Source organism: Pelodiscus sinensis, chromosome 25 (assembly GCF_049634645.1).
Source record: "Pelodiscus sinensis isolate JC-2024 chromosome 25, ASM4963464v1, whole genome shotgun sequence".
Lineage (NCBI taxonomy): Eukaryota > Metazoa > Chordata > Testudines > Trionychidae > Pelodiscus > Pelodiscus sinensis.
The window spans coordinates 13,322,997-13,340,771 of NC_134735.1; positions in this window are offsets into that span (position 1 = coordinate 13,322,997).

The following is a 17,775-nucleotide window of genomic DNA, read 5'->3' on the forward strand; positions in this document are numbered from 1 at the left end:
GCCACGGGCCAAAAAGTTTGAGAACCACTGCCTTAAAGGGTACGTCTAGACTACTGGGTTTTGTCGACAGAAGTTTTGTCGACAGTATCTGTCGACAAAACTTCTGTCGACAAAGAGCGTCCAGACACATTGAGTTCTGTCGACAAAGCAAGCTGCTTTGTCGACAGAACCCTGTAGTCTAGACGCAACCCTACAGGCAATAACACCTTCTGTTGACAGAACTCTGTCGACAGAAGGTGTTATGCCTCGTAAAATGAGGTTTACCAGTGTCGACAAAACTGCTGAGTTCTGTCGACATTATGTCGACAGAACTCAGCGGTAGTGTAGACGCTGGTATAGTTTTGTCGACAAAAGTCCACTTTTGTCGACAAAACTCAGTAGTCTAGACACACCCTTAGATCCATGCCTGGCCCCTGCAGTGTCAAACAGTGAAATCCCTGGAGAAGCAAAAGGGAAAGGATACAGCCCAACGGGTGATGCCGCTCCCACATCAGCTTGACACTTACATCAGAGAAGGTCCTGACTTACATCAGAGTAAGGTTCTTACAGAGTAAACATCACTGGCTTCCTATGGGTCTTCACTGAAGCCAGCCCGTCTCCCAGCGGAGTTGATCTGCAGAGGACTGGCCATATCTTTCCTCGTGCTCTTGTTAACCCTCTACCCACGGCAGAAGAAACAAGCAGCTCGCGGGACATGACAGAGCCTCTGCAGAAGCCCAGGCACCTGGGAGCCCTTCCGCCTGCTCTGCCATGCGGCCTGTTTGTGGGACTGCAAGGCAGTCACAAACACAGGCGTCAAACCGCTGACAGATGTGCCTCCGAGAGGGGGAAGTCAGCAGCCAGCTCAGTGGTGGAACAGCTCCCAGGCGAGTGCCAGATGAGAGCTTTCCAACCGGCAAACAGCAGGGTCGGCTTTTCCAAGCAAACAGCAGGGTCGGCTTTTGAAACAACTGGGTGATTTTATGACCATTCTTCAACACTGGCTGTTATGTGTGCACATCAAGGCTCAGGAGATCGCTGGGGGAGACAGCCAAGACTTAGAAAAGAGCAAACTGGTTTGTTCAGTCAAGCTTGTGAAATTCTTTTGCTGACTTCTATTTTCATGTAACTTTTATGCCTATTGCAGAGACCTCCCTGGCTGGGTTGTAAGTAGGATTTGAACCCAGAACCCTTCGGTCTAAACGCACTGGCCTTTAGTGTCACCTGAGTTATAAGACTAAGCACTAACGCCAGGCTCCCCTGAAGCCAAAACTCCCGCTGGCTTCAGTAGGTTCAGGATTGCCTCCTAAAGCTGCTAGTGTGGCAGTGCCCACATACTCAGGCATAGTTATTGAGTTAACTACACCTCAGTCTTCTTTCCACCCCACCCCATTTACCAACTCTCATGTAACCATCGGCCTCTATGCTAGAGATGCTGCGTGCTAGGGCGACACCTACCTGCAGAATCGAGTAGCAAAGAGACATCCCCATCAGCTTGCCACATGTGCTTGTCAGCTGATAGACTACCCCCCAAACAGGCACTGAAATAGCCAGGATGAACTACTGCAATCCATCATGCGCATGCTGGCCCGGTGTGTATCCCTGGCTAGATATACAGACATGCACACAGTCCTGCATAGCCCCACACCTATGCTCCTCACTCACACACCCCAGCCAGAGATAAGCCAAGAGACATTTCAAGATAGAATACACCACAGCCCAATGAGAGAGAGTCTACCCACCCTCTACACACACAAGGTATTGCTGATAGTGGTTTCTTCACAGGCTTCCATGGTATCTGACTTTCCGGCCTTCAGCTCAAAGCGAGTTTTGCCTGAGTGTCTGGCATGCTGGTGCAGAGCTCGAGGTCTGCAGGTCTATCTGATGATGGTCGGAGAACAACCAAATCAGAGCAAGCCGAAATAAACCATCCTCAAGAGAGAGCACACGGTGGGCGGGTGTTGGCATCTGCATCAAGCTTCATGCACAACATGGCAGCTGCCTGTGCAGCGAGGAGCGTTTGCTTCTGTGCGGTGAAAGATGTGGAGCACAGAAAATATAACCAAGGCAAACTCCATGTTCTGCATCCAGCAGATCTGTCTGTTAGTCACCTGAGTGGGTGCCAGGGACCTTGTCTGACATCTCTCTGTACAGTCATCCGCACGTTAACGAGTGCTTCAAGGAAACGTATGAGTTATGCTCCCAGTGGAAGAGGCCTTTGCATACTTATTAGTGCCAATTAGAGGCAACAGAGTTGCTGAAAGAGAGGGGGAGGTAGAAAGGGGCAGATCTCTATTGAATAGCACTTTGTCAGCACATAGGATCCCTGCCCAGGTGAACATGCATGCATGACATCTGCATCCCAGCACACTCAGGGTCTTAAACAGCTGCTGCTATGGGGTGTCAGCAGGGACTGAACTAGGGATGTTAAATATTCATTAACTGAGTAGTCGAGTAACCTCATGAATTCTTATCGGCTACTCGCATATTCTATAGTCCTCGCGGGTGGGGCTGGCAGCCAGCATGCTCTGGCCCCACTCTCAAGAAGCCCCCTGTATCAGAAGCAGCAGCGTGGGGTGCCAGGTGGGAGCTGGTCCACAAGAGGAGCCAGTTTGAAAACCAGCTCCCCTTGCAGACTGCTTGCCTGTTGCCACGCTGCTGCCTCTGATACAGAGGCAGCAGGGCAGGGCGGCAGCAGCCCCTGTCCAGGGACGGGGGGACAGGTCTGAGCTCCTGGATCTAGTATGAGCTGGAACTGAGCCGGGCTGCCTGCTCACCCGGCTCCTAATACATTTTAAATGCAGAGCCACAGCTGGGGTAGGTCCCAGACCTGTTGCAAGCCACAACTGAGCCGGATTGCTGACTAGCCTGCTAAATTTACTGCTGGGGATGGGGAGGAAATGTATGTAGTCTATAACATTAACCTATAATTTTAGTTTGGAAAAAAGAAGATTAAGGGGGGACAGGATAGCGGTTTTCAAATATCTAAAAGGGTGTCACACGGAGGAAGGAGAAAATTTGTTCCTCTTGGTTTCTGAGGACAGGACAAGGAGTAACGGGCTTAAAGTGCAGCAGGGGAGGTTTAGATTGGACATTAGGAAAAAATTCCTAACTGTCAGGGTGGTCAAATATTGGAATAAATTGCCAAGGGAGGTGGTGGAATCTCCCTCTCTGGAGATATTTAAGAACAGGTTAGATAGACATCTGTCAGGGATGGTGTAGGTGGAGCTTGGTCCTGCCTTGAGGGCAGGGGGCTGGACTCGATGACCTCTTGAGGTCCCTTCCAGTCCTATTATTCTATGATTCTATGATAAACTTTTGCTTATCAGTCAATCGTCTATACCATTACATCCCTAGACTGAGCCTTAGGAACGTTAGCCCCACAATATAGCCATTTGTGCTAAAGGAGTAACTCCATTAGCCAGTAGCAGTAGTACGCCCCTATCTTCCTTGGACAAAATTCCAGCAGGCTTCCCGGACAGCCGTGGGTAGGGTGGTTTAGAAAGCCAGCTAGACAGATTACAAAACCCTGAGGTGACAGAGCAAGTCCTTATGCAACTCTGCTCAGAGAAATGAACAAGCAGTTTCTCTGGTTCTCCCTGAAATCTGATCAGCCCTCCTTCTCCGTTCCCTTTTCTTCCCCTGAGCGAGGGATGTAAGCGACTAGTCAACTATCCGATAAGCATAAGCTTTACACTGGTCAGAGAAGCATAAGCTTATCGGACAGTCGAGTAGTGACTTGACTAGTCACTTGCCTACTTTGCTGCCTCTATCAGAGGCAACAAAGAGGGGAGGGGAGCAGGAGCCAGTGCTGGGGGGAACTAGCTTAAAAGGCAGGAGAGGCAGAGGCGCAGCAGGGAAACGGCATGAGCGGGGACTGCAGCAGCGTACATGGAAAAACAGAATCTCAAATATACATACAAAAATGATGGCGTCTAAAATAGCTGTTACCACTCAAGAAAGATCTTGGTATCATTGTGGATCGTTCCCGGAAAACATCTGCTCAAAGTGCAGTGGCAGTCTAAAAACAGAATACAGGCAGTCCCCGGGTTACGTACAAGATAGGGACTGTAGGTTTGTTCTTAAGTTGAATTTGTATGTAAGTCGGAACTGGTACATATTGTAGGGGAAACTCTAGCCAAACATTTCTTCAGAGCTCAGTTTTATTCTCCCACACCTCACTTCCCTCAGTCCTTTATTCTCAAGCTGAGGTGTTTGCTGAGAAAAGCCGCTCCACGTCTCCCTGGTCTGCTGGGGGGAAGCAGCTAGTGCGGGGTTGCCTCACCCCGTTTGTAAGTAGGTATCCGATGTAAGTCGGATCCATGTAACCCGGGGACTGCCTGTACTGGGAATCATTAGGAAAGGAACAGATAAGATGACAGAAAATACCACATTGCCTCTACATAAAGTCATTGTATGTCCACATCTTGAATACTGTATGCAGATCTGGTCACCTCATCTAAAAAAAGATAGATTGGATCAGGAAAAGGTACAGAAAGATCAACACAAATGATTAGGGATAAGGAACAGCTTCTATATAAGGACTAGGATTTTTCAGCTTGGGAAAGAAATGACTAAAGGGTGGGAGGATATGTTAGAGGTCTAGAAAATCATGACTCATGTGGAAAAACAGAATAAGGAAATGTTATTCATTGTTTCACTAACATAACACAAGAACCTGACCCCACATGATTTATAAGCAGCAGATTTAAAACACACAAAATCCATTATTTTTTCACAGTCAGCCTGTGGAAATCTTTGCCAGGAGATAGTCGAAAGGCCCAACTCATAATAGGGTTCCAATAAGAACAAAATAAGTTCAAGGAGGGTAAGTCCATCCCTGGCTACTAGCCGGAGTGGGAAGGGATGGTGTTCCTAGCCTCTGTTTGCCAGAAGCTGGGAGTGGGTGACAGGGGATGGAGCATGATGTTTATTCTGTTTATTCCTTCTGAAGCATCTAGCATTGGCCACTGTCAGCAGACAGGACACGGGGCTAGAAGGACCATTGGCCTGACCCAGTATTGCAGTTCTTATATAGAGCTGAAATGTATTTGCCCCTGCTGTAACCCACTAGCTCCCACTCCACTTCCAGAGTTGAGACAGACTCCATCAGGACTCCTGGGCTCTGTCTCTCTCCGAAGTTAGTAACAAAATAAGAATGCACATTGAAACGTTAAGGCTAACCAGTGTCCCGTAAGTCACTTGGCACAAGATGTTAGTATTAGAGCTGAGGGGATCTAATATTTATTTACTTTTCTTTTATATAGGAATTAGATGCAGTGCTCCTAGCAACTCACTGCTAAGTTGTCTGCCAAAAGAGTAGAGTTTTCCAGTGCCTTAGTAGCCCCTGGTTAGGGATGATGTGTGGGGGGTGAGGGTGGATGGGGTTTGCCCCCCATTTGGTGCTTGCTTGTACTGAGCATACTCAGTAATATTGCTGAAGCCTCTGTCCTCAGTCTACCCCCTCCATGCTCTCACTGTCTTCTTACCCCCCCCCATCACAGCATGCACAGCCCACGCCCCCCAACCAAAATCTGAAAAGGCCCCCACCCTTAGAGTCAATGGTACTTTGCTGACTTACAGCACGCGAGGATTGGGTCTGTTGGGTTTAAGTGCTCTAGCATCACACACCAAACTCTCATTTAAGTAGGTGCCCAGGGCACAGAGAAATTTACCTCAGCCTTGGTAATCGTTAGGCTTGTTTTCATACAACACACTGGACAAACGTCTGCTCCAGTCGAGGCTGATTTAAGCCTGGAGGGACTGAAACCCATGCTGCTGCAGCTTCTCTGTGGTCGGCACAGGAGCTAGCTAAATTGAAGCTAGCTTGGGTGCAACTACCTGCAGTGTAGACATAACAACGGTCCGTCTCCTGCCACAACAGGGCCCTACGCCTGGTTGCGGCACTCACAGAGGACGAAGCAGGGTCGGCACTCTATGGGGACCACTCGGAGTGGAGCTCAGACAGGACCCTCTGGCCGTGAGACAGCCCCTCGGGGGACACTCCCTCTTTGCTTTCAGTTACATTAAAACGGGAAAGTCCAATGTGGCTGATGTTTATGGGCATTTCCGCCAGCACCATCACCAGGCAAGCCTCTTTGGGTCTGACCTCCGAGCATTCAGCGCCCCCGTCCTCACTGGGAGCTCACTGCAGTGAGTCCACCTGAAGGCTTCCCCAGGGGTGTCATTACACCCCCCCAAAGGGCCCATGCACCCCAGCTTCAACTCTCGGCAAGCCCGTCAAGCAAAGGGGTTTTTATTAGTTGTCTGGGTCACAGAACAGATCCTGTTAGCACAGAAACTAGGGACAGTCAGAAAAGTCCATCTTGAGAGGATCCAGAGCCCTGGGCTCTCCGAGTCCCAAACCAGGAAACTGACTCGCTTCTCACTGCCCCCCCTCAGTCAGAGCCAGCTGGTCCTCGTCCCTCCTTTATTTCTCTCTGGGCAAACAGGTCACCCAGCCTCCACCTCTGGCTTTGCTCTCCAACACTTCCATCTGGCTCTTGCAAAAGATGGATGCCCTTCCCCCCCCCCCCCCGGATATCAGTTGCCAGGATACCAAATGTCAGCCATTGTTTGTGCCCTCTTCCCAGGTAGCCAGCTGGCTATCACACCTGCCCTCTCTGAGCACACACCTTTGTCCCACCTACATGGGGGAAACTGAGGCACACACATGCTATTCAGACACAACAATAAGAATACTTCCATTTTGTCACAGGGGCCTCCAAGTGCTCCTGGGCTGTGTCTAGACTGGTCAGTTTTTCCGGAAAATCAGCCGCTTTTCCGGAAAAACTTGCCAGCTGTCTACACTGGCCGTTAGAATTTCCGCAAAAGCACGGACTTCCTACTGTAAGAAATCAGTGCTTTTTGCGGCAATACTATGCTGCTCCCATTCGGGAAAAAGTCCCTTTTGTGCAAAACTTTTGCACAAAAGGGCCAGTGTAGACAGCTGAGATTTGTTTTGCGTAAAAAAGCCCCGATGGCGAAAATGGCGATCGGGGCTTTTTTTGCGCAAAAGCGCATCTAGATTGGCACAGACGCTTTTCCACAAAAAGTGCTTTTGTGGAAAAGCGTTCGTGCCAATCTAGACGCTCTGTTCTGAAAATGCTTTTAACGGAAAACTTTTCTTCTAAAGCACCTGCCACATGGTATGTGAGCAGCTTTTCCCCCTAGAGCACGGGCAGAAGGCTTCAGGTCCCTCAAATAAATCCCAGCTTGAGGAGGGCAAGATAAGCGGCTGCTGGAAAGCAAACGGACAGGCCGAAACTGGAGGCCAGAATCTTGAAACAAGCTGAACCTTCCCGACTGTACCTGACAAGCCCCTAAAACAACTCTCCCATGGAGGATAATTTTTTCCACAGTTGTTCTTTCAACGTCTGAGTTAAGACCCGTGTTAAAGTTTAATGGTCAGTTTAAGGAGGATTTTTTGTGTGTGTAATGAGACTATGAATTCTGCTCATGAAATTTATACCTGGGTATTTCATCCAGATGGCCAGGCTCCAGTCACATTCAGAATGATTGCAGCTTAGTGAGGATAGTCCAGTAAGATAAGAAAGAGCTGTATATCTCTGCTCCTAGCCTCTTCTTTATGCCTGGAAAACCAACACCAGGCAGGCAATGTCTTTGATTTTTCTACATCGCCCATCCAGTAGCACAGTTATTTAATGTGAACTGTGTCTATTATTCTCCGTACTAGTTGCAAGGAGGGGTTTGGAAACAGAGGCAAGAAAACAATATTCTGAGGTGCACATTCACCAGCGGTAGTTCTTAGTAGCAGAAAATGAATCAAATTTGAAAGGACTCCTCTGTACGTGTGAGAATCTGTCGCATGCAGACCACAGGGTGTTTTGTAGGCATAAACGAATGCAACAATAAAGCATCCAGCTTGTACATTTCTTAAGCACCAAAACCAACCAACCAAACAACAACCCACAACCCTCCCCCCCCCCAACACACACATGCACGCACACTTTTCTTTGCACTTTCAGTTAAAATCAAACTGAAACACACACGCCTGGAAAGTCCAAGGGGCTGATATTTTCTGTCACCACCACCACACAAAACCTCACCTGTGCACAGATCTTTGCCTTAAACACAAGCAGGGTGGATATAGCTGCGCATTCTACAGATCTGGCCCTCTCCCGTCACTGCAGCCAGTCTCGACATAAGAAGCTCTCAAAACTATTGCACCATGACCCCTTTCTGACAACGAACGTTACGACACAGCCCCAGAAGGGGGGACCCAAGCCTGGACCCCATTCCTCCAGATGAGGGGCCAAAGACTTCAGCCTCTGCCAGGAGCCTGTAATTTAAGCCCAGATGCTCAGTGGTTAAGCATTCAGGGTTCAGGGCGGGGTTCAGCCCTGGGCCCCAGCAAGTCTAAGCCAGCCCTGGTGACCCCGTTCAAATAGTCTGAGAACAGCTACAGCAGTTTAAAGGTCGACGCTGCCCTCAAAGCTGTTTTTCTGGCTCTGGGCTACGGTATGTAGGTTGGCGGGGTCCAAAAAGGTTCAGTTTGGTCGCTGGTAAATTCTCTAGAGCTGCTAGCTCGACACCTTTCATCAGATTTCAATTTGCTCAAATGTTGAGGGTGGGAGTCGCAGCAAAGTACAGCAAGTTCGGCTCGTGGCACAAGTCAGCCGATGCGCATGAACCAAAGGCCACGGCCCCTCATTGTTTCCAAGGAATTCAGCTGAAATTCAGGACGTTTCAACAGGCCCAGGAACCAAGCCACAGAGACGGGCTCACTCTCAGTGCCTCATGGGGGAACTGTGAGAAGCAGGTAAATAAATAATACCCCGACTGTCCTCCTAGGCCTGGCCTGTTGGCAGCTGCTTATTTCCATGGCTCTCCTTCCCATGGGCTGTGGGAAAGGACAACTGGAGTTGGGGAAAGAGTTTAAAGAGGCAGCAACTGAGTGGGCAAGGGGAACAGAGTTGCCATGGAAACCGCTGAATTAGGAGAGTCATTTTGCTGAGGCTGGGAACGCAGAGGAGAAGGGCAGACTGGGAGCACACGGAAGCAAGGGAAGGGTGGAGATACGGATGCACACCGGAGCTGCCCAGTGTTTGCCATCAATCCTCAGACAAGCCCCAAATCACAGAACTTGTCTGCTGAAGGACAACAGCCCACATCCTCCGGGGGTATTTAGGCACCTAACTCCCATTATAAGTAGTGGGAGTTAGGCACCTCAACTGTTTTGAGGATCTGGGCCTAAGCCCTCTTAGTATCAGGTGGACCTGCCTTCTCTAGGTGGACCTAATATCCTTCCCTGGGGACCAGCTGCGAGGGGGGAGTGTTACATGTGACAAGCTCAGCCCGCTCAGTGAAAGAGCTGGGGAGAAGAGAGTGGATCCGAAATTGCCCCTGCATGTGAGGCAGCCCCCGAAGGACCCAGAGCCAGCCAGGCAGCTGGAGATGGGCAAAAGACAGAGGTGATTGTGGATCTTCTAACAGGGCTACGCAGCACTGAGAGTGGCCGGAGTGCTGGGTTTCACGCGTCGCTTGGCAGTGCTGCCCAAGTTTGGTGGCAGGAGGCTGGCCATGTGATGCTCTCACTGCGCCCATCTCCGTGCACCTGTATGGTGAATTAAGTGAACAGCTCTGCTGAGTCTGTAAGACTTTCCATCACATTCCCACCTAATTACAGCAAGGGGAGAGGTGCGGGCTGGTTAATTACGCGAAGCAAATGATCAAGCCTGCACCTCACACCTGCTTCCCGATGGAAGTTTTGTATCTCTGCCACCTTCCACTTTTGTGCAGTTTGGATGTTTCACTTTTATGTTCTGGCTTCCTGCCCCTCTGCTGCTTAGAGCTGAAGAATTAAAGACTCACATAGGAGCTAAGAGAACTGGTGCCATCATTCAAAAGGACCGACTCCCAGCTCCCCTGTTCCTGTGCTTCAGGCAGGAATGGAAGAAAGGAATTAAGGGCTTCGAAGACATTTTGGTGCAGCCTGTATTATAGGGACACACGGGTGCCTTCCTGAACATTGGTGTAAGTTAGAGCAGCACCAGAGTTGCTCTAACCTACATTTTGCTTCTTGGGGCTCTGCTGAAAGCAGAGAACAGCCAATATACAATGCCATTCAGACACACCTCCATGTTAGGAAATGGCAGCTGGTCCAGGGTACAGTCAGCAGGAGGTAACCTCAGGGGGTCATTTTTGCCCATTTTAATGCCACCAAAATAATGTAAAAAGCATCTTGGTACAACTGAGACTCATCACCCTCTCCTCCTCCTCCTCCAAAATTATACTTGTTCCTTCCAGAAGGATCCCAAAGCATCTTACATGGTCTACCTCTTCTCCACAATTGCTTCCCCCACCTTCCACTGAAATGCAACCCCATCTGGGGCAGAGCATGATGGCTGTTTAGCAGTGCACAGCAACTCACACACAAAAGATGAAAGCAAGAAGCAAAGAATACTTCTGCTAACATGATATACGCCATCACGTACCAGCAGTGTCCCGCACCATGTATATTGGCCACAGACAGAGGATGAATGGACACAAATCAGACATCAAGAAAGGTCACATACAAAAACCAGAAGAACATTTTAAATCCTCTGGACACTCAGTAACATTTAAAAGTAGCCATCCTGCTACAAAACCCACTTCAAAACCAGACCACAAAGACACAGCAGAGCTGCAATTCATTTGCAAATGGAACACAAGCATATTAGGACTGAATAAGGACTTAGAACGGTTCTCTCATCCCAAAGGCAATTTCCCCTCTCTTGGTATTCATACCTCCCCATCAGCTGCTGGGAGGGAGACACATCCCCACCCTCCCTGTCCGAATTGGCCTCGTTAAGGCTGATCCTTGATAAGTAACTCCCTTCCTTTGACATGCTAATATACATCTATATCCCTGCCTCTGTAATTTCCACTCCAATGCATCTAACAAAGTGGCTTTTACCCACAAAATCTTATGCCCAAATCCATCTGTTAATTTTCAAGATGCCACAAGACTCCTTGTTGTTAGGAAAGAGGGTTTGGCTTAGACAGTTTTCAGAAGTGCTGAGTGCCCACGGCTCCCATGGAGTACAACTGGCCGAGCAGATGACCAGTGCCTTGGAAAGCCAGGTACCAGGGCTGACACTTCGAGGAAGTGCTTTGAGACTAAACCTTCACACCTGATCCAAGAGGTAGAACCTGCAGCAGCAGCAACACCCCCACCCTGCCATGACTCAGGACTGGCCATACGGTCTGGCCATACAATTTTTGGAGTGGGAGGAAAGAAAAAAAAGATCCACCTAACAGAAATATTTTCAAAAAGACGGTGCTTCCCAGACGGCGAGTCAAGCACACCGCCTTGTCATGATGAGATACATACGCACATCCATTTTGGCTCAAAAAAAATCATTCAGAGGACTCTCCAGAAGCGTTGCCAAGCAATCAGCCTGCAAAGCGTGCCCCCTTTTTGATTTAAATGTCAAAAGGATGGAGTGGAGCCAATGATCGATCATTAACGAGGAGGAATCCCAGTGCGGCAGGAGAAGTTTTTAAGGTACCTGTAATCAAAGTCATCTAGGAAGGTTTTATTCTGCCAGTGCATTTTTATTTACTGATTCTGCAGTGCTTGCTGCTTTGAATAGTGAACAAAGCTGTCCAGCTGACATCCCTGTCTGTGTGATCTAGATGTAAATTTCGAAGTTGCCTTATGGGAGCAGAGATGGGGATTCACTGTTTACAGGACCAGAAAGGCCCACTTGTAACATCTGACCTCACTTAATTCTTATTTGAACTAGGGCGGATCTTTCAGCGGAACAATCAATCTTGGCTTAAAACTTGCTAGTCATAGAAAAACACAGCAAAGAAAGGTCTCAGACTTTGGCTCCTAAAACTGCTGCCGGCTTTGAACTAGGGATGCAAAAAGTTGTTTAAAAAGGTAATCACCTACTCGTTAAATATCCTCGTGGTTACAGTGCAGTGGGCTCTGCAGTGAAAACTTATATAAACTTTATACTGCAGAGCCCACAGCAAAGGGGCCGCCAACGATCAGGCTTCGAGGAACAACTGCCGCCACGTGTATGCTAAGAGATGGTAAAGTCAATGCTGCTAGCCTGGCTTTGTGCCCTCACCTCCTGGCAGTGAGCTTATGGCGCTTTTTGCAAAATTCAGATGCAGTTCTTCAGGAGGGGTCAGGATTTACTGCTGAGGTGGCCTCACAGGTCTCTGGTTCCGTCAACGAGAACAAGAAGGCTGCTTGCGTGTGCGCTCAGTGATGTATGTGCCGTGTCGACCTGCACACTCAGTCGCAACAGCAGATCCCGAGAGCGCCCCCAAAGACCACAAAGCTGATAAGGATCAAAGGTGCCCGGCCAGGTTTACTGTTAAGCGAAGTACAGTCATAGCTGTCTGTAGATTCTACAAAACCACTACACATATGCAATTCGTAACAATGGAAGACTCAATCAATGGGAAATTTCTATTGGTCCCTAGGTCATCCAAAGACTGCCCCCCGCCCCCTAAGACACCACTTTATATACAGGTACTAACAACTTGCATCTCACTGCTGACAGGTCAGGTTGCCACTCTCTGACGCTTCTTAGATGCCACCCATCGCCCTGTGCCTCGTGATCAGAAAGTTTTTGGAGAATGTTGGGGATAACTTCTTGGTACAAGTGCTGAAGGATCCGACCAGGGGCCGTGCGCAGCTTGACCTTCTGCTCACAAACAGGGAAGAATTAATAGGGGAAGTAGAGGTGGGTGACAACCTCGGAAACAGTGATCATGAGATGGTAGATTTCAGGATCCTGACCAAAGAAAGAAAAGAGAGAAGTAAAATACGCACCTTGGACTTCAGAAAAGCAGACTTTGACTCCCTCAGAGATCAGATGGGCAGAATCCCCTGGGATGCTAACATGAAGGGGAAAGGAGTCCAGGACAGCTGGCAGTATTTTAAAGAAGTCTTATTGAAGGCACAGAAAGAAACCATCCCAATGCGTAGCAAGAGAAACAAACATGGTAGGAGACCAGATTGGCTTACAGGGGAAATCCTTGGTGAACTTAAGTACAAAAAGGGAGCTTACAAAAAGTGGAAACTTGGACAAATGACCAGGAAGAGGTATAAATGTATAGCTCGAGAATGCCAGGGGGTTATCAGGAAGGTGAAAGTGCAATTGGAATTGCGACTGGCAAGGGATGTGAAGGATAACAAGAAAGGTTTCTACAGGCATGTTAACAAGAAGATGATGATCAGAGATGCTATGGCGCCCCTACTGGATGAAGGAGGTAACCTAGTGACAGATGATGTGGGGAAAGCTGAAGCACTCAATGCTTTCTTTGCCTCTGTCTTCACAGACAAGGTTGGCTCCCAGACTAATGCGCTAAGTGACGCAAGATGGGATGAAGATGGACAGCCCTTGGTGGGTAAAGAACAGGTTAGGAACTATTTAGAAAAGCTAAACGTACACAAATCTATGGATCCAGACTTAATGCATCCAAGGGTACTGAGGGAGTTGGTAAATGTCATTGAGGAGCCTTTGGCCATTATCTCTGAAAATTCATGGACATCGGGAGAGATCCCGGATGATTGGAAAAAGGCAAATGTAGTGCCCATCTTCAAAAAAGGGAAGAAGGACAATCCAGGGAACTATAGGCCAGTCAGTCTTACCTCGCTTCCTGGAAAAATCATGGAAGGGATCCTTAAGGAATCCATTTTGAGGCACTCGGAAGAGAGGAAACTGATTAGGAATAGTCAACATGGATTCACAAAGGGCAAGTCGTGCCTGACCAATCTGATTAGCTTCTATGATGAGGTAACTGGCTCTGTGGACATGGGAAAGTCAGTGGATGTGATATACCTTGACTGTAGCAAGGCTTTTGATACAGTCTCCCACAATATTCTTGCCAGCAAGTTAAGGGAATGTGGATTGGATAAATGGACGGTAAGATGGATAGAAAGCTGGCTAGAAGGCCAGGCCCAGCGGGTAGTGATCAACGGCTCCATGTCAGGATGGCGAACGGTTTCTAGCGAGTGCCCCAAGGTTCAGTTCTACGACCAGTTTTGTTCAATATCTTTATTAATGACCTGGATGAGGGGATGGATTGCACACTCTGCAAGTTTGCAGATGACACTAAGCTAGGGGGAGAGGTAGATACGCTTGAGGGCAGAGATAGGGTCCAGAGTGACTTAGACAAATTGGAGGGTTGGGCCACAAGAAATCTGATGAGGTTCAACAAGGACCAGTGCAGAGTCCTGCACTTGGGACGGAAGAATCCCAAGCATAGTTACAGGCTGGGGACCAACCAGCTAAGTAGCAGTTCTGTAGAAAAGGACCTGGGGGTTACAGTGGATGAGAAGCTGGATATGAGTCAACAGTGTGCCCTTGTAGCCAAGAAGGCTAATGGCATATTAGGTTGCATTAGGAGGAGCATTGCCAGCAGATCCAGAGAAGTGATTATTCCCCTTTATTCGGCTCTGGTGAGGCCACATCTGGAGTATTGTGTCCAGTTCTGGGCCCCCCACTACAAAAAGGATGTGGATGCATTGGAGAGGGTCCAGCGAAGGGCAACCAAAATGATTAGGGGACTGGAGCATATGACCTACGAGGAGAGGCTGAGGGAGTTGGGTCTGTTTAGTCTGCAGAAGTGAAGAGTGAGGGGGGATTTGATAGCAGCCTTCAACTTCCTGAAGGGAGGTTCCAAAGAGGCTGGAGAGAGGCTGTTCTCAGTAGTGACAGATGGCAGAACGAGGAGCAATGGTCTCAAGTTGTGGTGGGAGAGGTCCAGGTTGGCTATTAGAAAAAACTATTTCACTAGGAGGGTGGTGAAGCACTGAAATGGGTTACCTAGGAAAGTAGTGGAGTCTCCATCCCTAGAGATTTTTAAATCTCGACTTGACAAAGTCCCGGCTGGGTTGATTTAGTTGGGATTGGTCCTGCCTAGGGCAGGGGGCTGGACTTGATGACCTCCTGAGGTCTCTTCCAGCTCTATGGTTCTATGATTGTATGATCTGATTAGATCACTTCTGCTCACCATTTTAGACCCTTTTCTGAACCAGGGTTGGTATCTGTGGGGAAGGGGGAGCAGGAACCGGTGCTGGTGGGAGCTGGCTTAAAAGTCAGTTTCCCTCAGCACCGTCTGGGGGGGAGGAGGGCAGAGGCATAGCTGGGACTGGGCACGAGTCGGGAATCAGCTGATCCCCCAGCTGGTCCCAGACGCCGCACCTCTGTCAGCTCTTAATACATTTAAAAAGGCAGAGTCATCGTGGGGTTAGCTCCCAGGGGCGGGCGCTAACTCCACCACAGCTCTGAAGTTTTCCCCCTTATGAACTAATCAAGTAGTCGATGGAAATTCCACCGACTACCTGATTCGCTGATTGCACGCGCTTTAACATCCCTATTGAACAGAACCATCCTGCATTTTCTCGCATTCCGAACAGGGCACCCACATGTAAAATCGAGTCCCAACAACAGTGCTGTGTCCTCTAGTACGTTTGGCAGCTGCAGGGTCGCGCTGGGCTTCTGAGTCGCCTCCCATGTTACAGCATCGCCACACTGCTTGGAGATTTCCAGCACAGACCTCCAGCCATCCCTCACCCAGGCTGCAGGGCTAAGGGCTCTCTCCTGCCACCTGGGCTAGACGGGGGGGAATCTAGCGTGAATTAGATTTCCTGGCCAACACCTGGCTAGCAAATCAGGCTCAGGGCACCTCCCTCTGCATGCCAGGTGAGGGAGGCAGGCGTGAGGAGACTAGTGGTGAGGGAAGCCGGGAGACTGAAGTAAAAGCTTTCGTTTTAACAGCTCCATTAGCGGATTCAATAACGGAGCCAGGCATGGGCGACGCACACAGCTGCACCAGCTAGCCGAGGGGTGATTTGAAATGGATTTCCCGACCATGGGGCATGCAGCTGTGTGGACACGTATCAATTTAAGAGGGTCTTAAACTAGTTTAGTTGAATTGGGTTTGCGGTGGAGGCCTGTGTGGGGCCAAGGCTTTCTTCAGGCCCCATACAACGGCCGCAATGAGAAGACAGAAAATCAGGGGGGTCCAAAGGGCACTGGATCGGGTCCTAACTGGACCTGGAGGAGAGTCCAGCACCATAGAATTTGACCCAACATTTGAAAGTCCATTTAGTGCTTGTGACACACTGAGGCCCTTTGGCCACTCACTGGCCAGGCAGGCACAGCATGGGCAGCGCCCAGGCCAGCTCCCCCACAATGCCAGCTGGCCCTACAGACACCCGAGAGGGAAGCTGGGTCTCCTTGGCTACTCAGCTGGCCACCAATGTGAAGATGGATTTTGTCCTCTGGACACCTGTCCCACCAGGAAGCGGGGCCTGGACCAAGAGCCCTTATTATCTGCATCACACGAGCATCTGGAGCCATGGCTCAGATCAGGAACCTGTCGCGCTAGGTGCGGTCCATATGCCTAGGAAAGGGCAATACCTGCCCCAAAGTGCTCACAGCCCCCATAGGCTATATCTACACTACCGGCTTTTGCCGGCAGACGGTATGCTAATGAAGCACTCATTAGCAACTTCTCGTGCTTCATTTGCATAAGCTCTGCCCGAGGCTTTTTGCGCAAGAGGTTTTTGCACAAAAACTAGCAGTGTAGACGGATCCACTTTATGCCAAAAAACCCCTTTTGCGCAAGATCTCTAGACCTTTTCTGAGGCGTAAGGATCTTGCGCAAAAGGGAGTTTTTGCTCAAAACGATCCGCCTACGCTGCTAGTTTTTGCGCAGAAACCTCTTGCACAAAAAGCCTTGGGCAGAGATTATGCAAATGAAGCATGAGTAGTTGCTAATGAGCGCTTCGTTAGCATACTCGCTGCCGGCAAAAGCTGGCAGGGTAGACAAACAGCAGCAACCTTCTGCAGCTCATACAACAGGAGCAGAGAGCTGGGAATAGACCCCAGGTCTCCTGCCTCCCCATGCCCGGCCCTTTGAATCACTGCCACTAGGTGAGATCACAGCCTATCCTGAGAGGAGGGGACCTCGCCGATCAGTACAGCACCTGGCACAAACGGGTGCTGGTCCATGACAGTGGCTCCTAGGGCACAACTACCACCATCAACTGTTACTCCAGTTGGGCACTAACCCCAGGAGGTCGGTGCTAACCCTGCACGCTTGCTGGGGGGGGAACAGCCTCCAGGCACAGAGGAGAGGCAGGAGAAGGGCGGAGACTGTGGCTATAAACAGCAGAGAGAGCTGGAGAATTCTCTGACCCGGAGTCCGGAAGCAGGTTCCCACTGATCAACAGCTCAGTGCCAATGCAATGTGAGGCTCTAGTGCCCGCCACCCAGCCTGCTCGTCTTTCATCCCAGGCAGAGGGTGGGTTGCAGGACCGAGCTGTGACACGCCAGGTGCTTGGCAAGGGAGGGGCTCCCCCATAAGAGGGTTGCCTGCCTGCCCTGCTCCCCACTTTGGATTTACAGTCACTGGATTATTTCTCCATGTCCCTCCCCCACACACAGCGGGCATCCTGAAATGCCCCAAGCCGCCTTCTTGCACCTTTCCACTGACTGCCTCCTGCTAGGGCCAGCACTGTGGAGCTGGGGGGTAGCTAGGCCACAAGCGTCTTTCCTCACAGGCTCTCAAAGAGCCAGTCGCTGCCCATCTGAGCTGCCTGGCAGCCCCCCAGCCCGGGGTAGGTGGTGGCTCTGGCTCTGATCCCGTGGATCTGGGGCACCCTGCCCCCCAAGGCGTGTATCACTCCCCATCCACGATACATAAACTATGAAACATAATCTGTCCCCTCCCCCCCCCCCCCCCCCCCCGCTACCACAGCCACAAGCAGCATCCATCACACACAAGGAACCCATCGCTGAGCTCTAAAAACGCCGTCAC